Genomic DNA, 9,962 nt, shown 5'->3' with positions numbered 1-9,962 from the left:
CTTAATTCGTTTTTCATATGCAATTTCAACAAAGCCTGTATAGACTGCATACTCAGTTTTTTTTTCGAATTTGCATTTATTACATATTTTCCAAATAGCCCATTTAAATAAAGTATTATTGCGTTAACAATTATATTATTCGAATTATCTAAACAGATTCCTAATAGAATATCTTTTTCAACGAGTGCATCGTTATTTATATACATTTCCATTGAAATTCTTTAACTTTTCTATTGATATCCAGTTTACTGAGATTTAGCCAAATTTTTTCCCAATTTATGTACTCGCTATACAAATTTTCCCATTTTGTTTGACATTTAGGGGTCTCAGTTATGTTTAAGTTTAACTGAAGATATTCTAATGTCAAATCTTTGATTTTAATGATTTTGTTATCTGGATTTATAAATTCAAAGTTTTCCGAAATTTTAATTTTGTGTTTTTTTAAAGTGCATTGTACATCGTTATTTCTTAAAACCTGTAGACAAGTTTGCGGTACGGCACTTTTAATTCGTGAATATTCCGAAATACAATTGCGTTTATCTATAAGTTGTTGATATATTTCATTGCACGATTTGAATTCATTGGTATTATCATCCCATATATCACCAATAGTTTTTATTAGACTTTTTGAAAAAGAAGAATAAAATATAGATTTTCTTTGAAATAAAATATTTGAGTTTCCAAATAAAGGCAACTTTTTTACTTCCATTTTATTAGTTATTATACCCTGTGTGATCCTTGTCAATTTTGACCACGATTGTAAAGCGTTTTTGTAATAATGTGGTATTTTTTTTTATCTCAAGACCTGAAAGGTCTGAACATCTACACAGAAAAAGTTTATCTGCAAATTTTTTATCATATTTTTTTAACCAAAATGTGCTTATTGCATTCAAACTTGATAATGGCTTGTGTAATATCGAATATTTCGATTTGATATATCTACTTTCTATCCAACTATCCAAATTTACCATCCCCATGCCCCCCTTTTTACCGTCTAAACAACAAACCTTCCGGTGTACTTGATTCACTTTACCACCCCAAATAAAATCCCAAATTATCTTATTTAAGTCTCTTTTTTTTATGTTTTTCAGGTAAACCTCTTACTTCTTAACCACACACTGAAATAATTAAATTTTTAACAATAAGGACTTTTCTAGCTAGAGTATGTCAATTTTCTACTTTTCCCGATGTCTACACAGTTTTCTACTTTTTCCAATACTGATTTCCATATTTTGTCGGTATCAATGTTATAACCATGGTGAATATTTAGTGTTTTTATGTTATCTGTTGTCCAGCTATCTTTTTAAAAGTAGGCCGTCTGCGTTTATTTGCGCCAATATTTATTCCCTTAGTCATTTCGTAATTAATTTTTGAACCCGAGGTCTTTTCATATTTGTCTAATATTTCAAAAGATTTTCTAACAGAACTTTCATTTTTATTACATAATTGCGTGTCATCAGCAAACATATTCAATTTGGTTTCTATAAGCTCCCCGTTTTCTTCCCCGGGCAACATAATACCTGCAATGTCTTTTTCTGTCCTTATTGCACAGGCCAGGGGCTCTGCTTGTAATATATATCAAAAAGAGGATATACGACATCCCTGCCTATCTGATCTAGAAACTGAAAAATATTTAGAGACGTAACCATTTGTTTTTATACATGCCTTAGCACGTTTTAATAGCATTTGAACCCAACCACGAAAATTGTCCCCAAAATTTAATTCCTTCATAACAAAGTCTAGCCATCCCCATTCCATCCTATCAAAAGCCTTTTGTTGGTCAGGAAAGACAATATACCCTCTTCATCCTCACTATCAATATATTTTATAATATCCTGTATCATTCTATTTGCTTCCGTTATATGTCTGTCTTTTACAAACCCTTTTTGGTCGGGATGAATAGGCTTTCTGCTAGTATTTTTGCTATAATTTTATAATCACAATTCAGTAGTGTAAGAGTGCGCCAGTTCCGCATGTTTTCTCGTTCCCCGCCCTTAAATAGTAATGTTAAAACTCCTTTATATTGTGAGTCCGCCATTGTTTTTTTATTAAATATTTCTTGCAATAACGTACAAAATTCCCCTTGAATTGTATTCCAAAATAATATATAAAATTCTGATATGATCCCGTCCTCCCCTGGTATGGGGATTTCTTTGTTTTTATAATTTTTAGAACTTTCATTATTTCCTCCGCGTTAATTTCACGGTCTAGTAATTGTTTGTCCTCCTCATTTAGTTTGTTTTCGATATGGCTTGTTAAATATTGAGCATTTTCCAAATGCCATCTTTCGGAACTAAATAAATTTGAGTAAAATTTAACTTGTTCATTTAGTATTCCGTCTATATTGTGTTTATAATGCCCATTTCTGTTTTTATTCGACTCCATAATTTATTTTTACCGTTTTGCTTTCCAAGATTGAAAAAGTAACTAGTCGATTTTTCACCTTCTTCCGCCCATTTTACAAGCACCCTTATTGTTGACGCCTCTGATTTGTTCTCATTTTTCTTTGGTTAATTATTTGATTTTTAATTTCTGAAAATATATTTTTTTCTATTGAAAGTAAGGGACGACATCAAAAGTTCAATGTAGGATAAAAAACTTAATTCACATAGTTTTTTCGCTGACCCCCCTACCCCCCTTCTTAACTTAATTTGGGAAAAATTGATTTACCTATATGGATATATGTAAAATCGATTTTAGATTAACAAAACTTGCAGCAATGTTGACCCCCCACCCCCAAACTATTCGATTTAAGTTTTTTATCCTACATCGATCTTTTGATGTCGTCCCTAATGGAATGAATCAAAACAACATTGAATTAAACAAATAATGTATTAAATTGCAAAATTGGTTATTCTTGATAAAAGTTTATCGTTTGTTCCATGACTAAAGTCATATGACATATAAAAGGTAAATTCACAAAAAATGCTAAAAACACAGGAAAATTCAAAAAGAAAGTTACTTATCAAATTGAAAAATCGAAAGCACAAACATATCAAACGAATGGATAAGAACAATCATATTCCTGACTAGGTACATGCATTTTTTTCCGCAGAAATTAAATTGATGGATTAAATCTGGTTTTATAGCTAGATAAACCTTTCTCTTGTATGACAGTCGCGTAATATTCCGTTATATTGGCAAAGATGAGTAAAAAAAACCAGAAATACAACATATTAGGTGAACTTTTTATGTAAAATCATTGTATAAGTAGAAAGTTGATAAACCAGGGGTGTGTCAAAGAACTTCTCGTCCATTTAAAAATAAAGTCCATCAGAAAAAACAGGACGTTGTTAATAATAATATCATATCAAGTTCACTAAAGGTCACAGTAAAGTCTGCAAAACGGAGCCTTTGCTCATTCCGAACAGCAATTTTTAAAGGGCTCCAAAAAAATACTAGTGTAAAACCATTCAATCGGGAAAACCAAAGGTCTAATCTATATGTAAAAAAAATCGAGAAACACTTATGAACCACATCAATAAATGACTAACAGATTCCTAACTTAGGACAGATGCAAACAATTGCAGCTGGTTTAAACGTTTTAATGATACCAAACCTTCACCCTTATCTGAAACAATAGTGTAACATCACAACATAGAAAAACACACTATAAAATATCAATTAAAATAGCTTAACTTAATATGTGACTTTTTGTGTTTCTTTGTTACTTATTTTTTTTATTTTCTATAGTGATTATATAGCAAAATGTTGACAACTATTCCCCTATTCATGGAATTTTTACCTATTGTGTCTGTTTGTTTTGTTTACACATCGTTGTCGAAACAATGGAATCGATGCGACTGCCATACCAATAAGAGGTTTAGCTAGCTAGAAAAGAGGTTTAATTAATATTGTCTACATAAGAAAATGCCTGTACCAACTCAGGAATGTGACAATCGTTTTCCTCTCGTTTTAGCTTTCGATTTTGTCATTTGCTAACGAACCTTACGTTTTAAATTGTCCTTTGAGTTTGTTATTTTTTTGTTTGTTAATTTACTCATCAGTTACATGTATGTACCACTCGACTCTTATTCATGTAAATGTGCCAGTGAATGTGTTCAAATGAATAAAAAGAAATTGAAACTCCTCTGGTTGTAATGAAAATTCTGATTCATCTTACGCATATCTGTTTTTAAGTTCACATACAGTATGTAAAACAAAAACAAAAGGATTATTAGAACATCTTTCACTAGATGAGAACTTTTTATTATTCTAAAGTCTTTATCGATTAAGTTGTCCTTTAGGTATTGGATTATATTATCTCCAGTAAAGCTTAAATAAATGAATTTATGTGCGGTATGCGGAAGGTATTTGAAAGATTGCGCATTAATTTTATAAGGGTGATTTTGTATAAGTTGTATACTATTGCCGTTAACCGGTTTGGCGGTCAGTATAAAAGTAAATTGCACGGGTTTTTAGTTATCGAGGACTGGGTAGTGACCACATACGCACACGTCATATATATATAGGTAGAAGTTTATTTTCATCATGTCCGATATGGAGCCAGACAACTTATTGAATGATATTCAACCTGAAGTTGCTTCACATGCTGCGGTTCCTGATGAGGAGATTTCCAATGCTGATTTGCTTTCGCTTATGCAAAACTACTTTGGTAAGAAATTGTCGGGGATTGAAAGAAATTTCGCTGACACTACTCAGGATTTAGCCCGTAAAGTCAAGAAGACCGAGAATAATTTACGATACAAAGGAAATCAGGTGCAGTTTGATCTAAATTCAGACATTTTAGACAATATTAGTGGCGCTTTAGACAACTTGCATCATAAGAGATATTGCAAGGCCGTTTCGTTGTTGGAGGAGTCTGAAAAGGTGCTAAAGAAGAGAAACAAACTGATCCGTATAGCGGACAAGTCAGAGGCAGGATGGAAAACCGTTGACGAATATCTTTCTGACGAGGTAGCTAGCAATTCAGAAGATGAGAAGAAGATACGATCTGCAGAGACGAGAGCCGTGAAGAAGATGAAAGTAACAAAGGGTAGTAGCGGTAACAGAAGTGTTAAGAAAAGACCCGCTGAAGCTGCAAGCGGTCCGTCTTCAGTCGCTCGTGGAGCTGATGGTATTGCAACTGTTTCACAGCCGCCCTTTCGTGTTGGCGGGCATCGGGCCCTAATTCAAGATTCGTCAGATCAAAAGCCAGAGACATCTGCTACAAGTGTGGGTTGTATGAGCATTGGGCCAAGGAATGCAAGAACGGAGGGAACAGTAACTTCACAGCTTCCAGAGGGTCTTCTGCATAAAAGAAATTCGGACATTTTACAGGTACAAAGCTTAGACAATTTTCAAACTTATTTTGAATATGAATCTGGTTCATTTTTGATTAATGTACATAATAGACTGAAGCATTCTATTTCTTTTTGGAAAAGCATAAATACTTCAGATTTTATTCTAGATATAATTAATTCTGGTTATAAAATTCCTTTTATCAATGAACCTGAAAGTGTATTTTTGAAAAACGATAAATCTGCATTTGATAATTCAGATTTTGTAGGGAAGGCTATACAGGATTTGTTAGATTCTAATTTGATCAGAGAGGAGTCGAACGCACCTTTTGTTGTAAATCCGTTAACGGTATCTGTAAGTCAATCAGGTAAAGGTCGTTTAATTTTAGATTTACGACATGTAAACAAACAGGTACGTTATTGTAAGGTCAAGTTCGAGGACTGGAAAACAGCTAGTCAGTTTTTAACTTCGAATTGTTTTGAATTCGTCTTTGATCTTAAGTCTGGTTATCATCACATAAATATCTTTCCTAATCATCAAAAATATTTGGGATTTTCATGGAAGTTTGGTAATTCTGTAAAATATTACGTTTTTACTGTTTTGCCATTTGGGCTTTCATCAGCAGGGTACATTTTTACAAAGGTAGTTTGTCTTTTGGTATAACATTGGCGTAAGGATGGGATTAAGATAACTGTTTATTTGGACGATGGCTTGGCGTTAGCAGAAGAAGAACAGGTATGTGCACAACAAGCTATACGGGTGAAACATGACTTGATTTTGTCTGGATTTGTACCCAATAAAGATAAGTGTATTTGGAGGCCTGTCCAGAATTTAGTCTGGCTTGGATTTATATGGGATTTGAAGCTTTGTCTATTTCAATTGCTTCCAGAGAAAGTGGCAAATATTGTAGATTTAGCAGGAGTCATTTTAGAACAGCCTCACAAAGTGAAAATAAGGTTGCTTGCGAAATTTTGTGGTAAAATAATTTCTTTTACCCCAGTTATAGAAAATGTCACACAGATAATGACTAGGTGCATTTTTTCAGTGATTAACAGTAGAGATGAGTGGGATCAATTTGTAGATTTGAATTTTTATTCAGGTTCTATACGAGAAATTTTATTTTGGAGACAAAATATCGTAAGTTTAAAGCCTGTGGCAATCTTGCGAGAAATTTCAGATTTTAAAGTGTTCACTGACGCCAGTGATGGTGCAGCTGCAGGTTTTGTAGCTAATTCTGATTATATCATGCATAAGCAGTGGTTGAAGCATGAAGCTATTAAAAGTTCCACTTGGAGAGAATTGAAAGCTATTGAACTGTCTATAGATAGCTTTAAGCATTTACTATCGAATAGTTTAGTTTCGTTTTTCACAGATAACCAAAATGCTGTTGGTATTATTCAGAAAGGTAGCAAAGTACCAGAATTGCAAACGTTGGCTTTGTCAATATTTAGTATTTGTGTTTCTTGTAACATTTCGTTACATCCAGAATGGATCCCGAGGGAAGATAACGAAAAAGCAGACGCTTTGAGTAGGATCGTCGATATTGACGATTGGGGTATTTCGTTTGAATTTTTCAACTTCATAGATAGATTATGGGGATTACATACAGTTGATAGATTCGCTAATATGAACAATGCGAAACTCGGGAGATTTAATTCTCTATTTTGGAATCCGGGTACGAGTGCAATTGATGCTTTTACTTGTAATTGGAAGGGGGATAATAATTGGTTAGTCCCTCCTGTTAATCTAGTTAGCAAATGCATCAATCATTTAATTAATTGCACGGCAGTAGGAACATTAATCGTTCCGAAATGGCCATCGTCTGCGTTTTGGCCTCTTTTATTTAAGGAAAATTTAGAATATGCTTGGTTTGTCAGAGATGTTTTAGAATTTCATGAGATTGACAGAATCTTAGTTGCAGGCAATAATAAGAATTCTATGTTCGCTAATGGGACATTTAATGGGCTATTATTAGCTGTTCGTTTGGATGCTTCTCAGATGAATTAATATGTTGTTTATTATTTACAGATTTTGGATAAAGATGTTGCACCACTGGGTTTTTTATGTAATGATTACGCTGGACTGCCTTAAAGGTTGCTGGACCATGTATGTGTTTAGAGGTCACTGGACCATATGTTTAAGTGTCACTGGACGTACATCTTCTAAGATGTGTTGCCTATTTGCATTGTGTAGTGTTGGTCACAGGACCATATAGAAATCATAACGGTATGTATTGATTATATAATACATTTTTTATTGGAGTGTTTATTTGATTACAGAAAATATTTTCTACTGGATTCTGGTCTGAAAATGAAAAAGTGGCACATCCTGAGCTTCATCTGCTTTTACATAATTTGCCAACAACTGTAACTAATGCTAGAGCTAAATCTACAGTAGACAAATATAGTGGTGGTTTTAAAAGATTTGCCAAATGGACAGAAAAGTATCGTGAAATAAGTTGTATTTTACCATGCAAAGAAATTTATGTTGGTCTTTATCTGCAAAATTTAATAGAATCTGCAAATCATTTTAGTTTAATAGAGTTTGCATTTTATAGTATCAGATGGGCACACAATTTAGCTGGTGTAAAAAATCCTTGCGACTCAGATTTAATTTCTTCAATAGTTGAGTCAGCAAGAAGAACACTTTCTAGACCTATTAAGAAAAAGGAACCTGTGACACCTGATATTATGATTAAATTGTTTGATAGATATTATACTTCCAATAGCACACTCAAAGATTTACGTTTACTTACTATCTGTTCTTTAGCTTATACTGGTTTTTTACCTTTTAATGCATTATGTAACATTAAAGCCAAACATATAAGTTTTTGTGATGGTTATATAGATATTTTTGTCGAAAGAAGCAAAACAGATTGTTATAGAAAAGGCAACCATGTTTTTATATCAAAGCTAGAAAGTCCACAATGTCCTGTTGCTTTACTTTCAAACTATTTAGATGTAGCCAATATAGATATGAAGTCCGACATGTATATTTTTAGATCGATCTCGTTTTTTAAGAGTCGTAATGTATTTTCATTAAGAAAGAAAAATGTATGTCTCTCGTACACTAGAACTAGAGAAATCGTATCTATGGCATTAGCTGATTTTGGCTGTAGTATAACTGATTTTGGTTTACATAGCTTCAGAGCTGGAGGGGCAACAGCCGCCGCTCAGAATGGTATATCTGATAGATTATTTAAAATGCACGGTCGCTGGAAATCAGATAGAGCCAAGGACGGATATGTGTCAGAAAATTTACAAAAGCGTTTATCAGTTTCTAAGAATCTTGGAATTTAGTTACTTGTATATTTCTGTCTACTTTCTTTGTGCGTCGAGGTGGTCACTGCGCCATTCAGTATCCAAACTTGTGTTTGTTTTATTGACTTTAGAAAGTAAAGGCTAATGTTGAAGTGTAAATAATTGGATGTGCTCAGTTATTTACACATATGTTCAAAATAGATGGAGCATTTTAGCACATAAATACTTTATGTTTGGTTAAACAACGTGCATTAAAACATAAATGAATTTATGTGCGGCATGCGGAAGGTATTTGAAAGATTGCGCATTAATTTTATAAGGGAGATTTTGTATAAGTTGTATACTATTGCCGTTAACCGGTTTGGCGGTCAGTATAAAAGTAAATTGCACGGGTTTTTAGTTATCGAGAACTGGGTAGTGACCACATACGCGCACGTCATATATATATAGGTAGAAGTTTATTTTCATTTTTTTTTTTTTTTTTTTTTTTTTTTGTATACAAAATATTTGTATTCAAGTTTTATGTAGAACAGTATTTAAATGTGTTGTATTTATTTTGTAGATTATTTTGTTGCAGAACATATTGTCCAAGATTCTGACATCTTGTGTTTTTGATGGGACTTTTATTATTTTAGTTTGATAGACTAAACATGCAGATTAGATACATTTTGTATAAGAAATAAAATTTTCGAGGTGGTCACTGCGCCATTCAGTATCCAAACTTGTGTTTGTTTTATTGACTTTAGAAAGTAAAGGCTAATGTTGAAGTGTAAATAATTGGATGTGCTCAGTTATTTACACATATGTTCAAAATAGATAGAGCATTTTAGCACATAAATACTTTATGTTTGGTTAAACAACGTGCATTAAAACATAAATGAATTTATGTGCGGTATGCGCAAGGTATTTGAAAGATTGCGCATTAATTTTATAAGGGAGATTTTGTATAAGTTGTATACAATTGCCGTTAACCGGTTTGGCGGTCAGTATAAAAGTAAATTGCACGGGTTTTTAGTTATCGAGGACTGGGTAGTGACCACATACGCGCACGTCATATATATATAGGTAGAAGTTTATTTTCATTTTTTTTTTTTTTTTTTTTTTTTTTTTGTATACAAAATATTTGTATTCAAGTTTTATGTAGAACAGTATTTAAATGTGTTGTATTTATTTTGTAGATTATTTTGTTGCAGAACATATTGTCCAAGATTCTGACATCTTGTGTTTTTGATAGGACTTTTATTATTTTAGTTTGATAGACTAAACATGCAGATTAGATACATTTTGTATAAGAAATAAAATTTTCGAGGTGGTCACTGCGCCATTCAGTATCCAAACTTGTGTTTGTTTTATTGACTTTAGAAAGTAAAGGCTAATGTTGAAGTGTAAATAATTGGATGTGCTCAGTTATTTACACATATGTTCAAAATAGATGGAGCATTTTAGCACATAAATACTTTA

General features: G+C 32.7%; 1 long non-coding RNA gene across 1 annotated transcript; it reads left to right on the top strand.

The window, feature by feature from the left end:
• Positions 1-4,289: 4,289 nt before the first annotated feature.
• Positions 4,290-9,222, top strand: LOC143079592 (uncharacterized). The gene is made up of 3 exons (XR_012979441.1): positions 4,290-5,280; positions 7,270-7,467; positions 9,064-9,222. It is a non-coding gene; the product is annotated as an uncharacterized LOC143079592 (long non-coding RNA).
• Positions 9,223-9,962: the final 740 nt, after the last annotated feature.

Source organism: Mytilus galloprovincialis, chromosome 6, assembly GCF_965363235.1.
Source record: "Mytilus galloprovincialis chromosome 6, xbMytGall1.hap1.1, whole genome shotgun sequence".
Classification (NCBI taxonomy): domain Eukaryota; kingdom Metazoa; phylum Mollusca; class Bivalvia; order Mytilida; family Mytilidae; genus Mytilus; species Mytilus galloprovincialis.
Note: the sequence above shows the minus strand (reverse complement) of the source record. Positions and strands in the feature narration are given on the sequence as shown.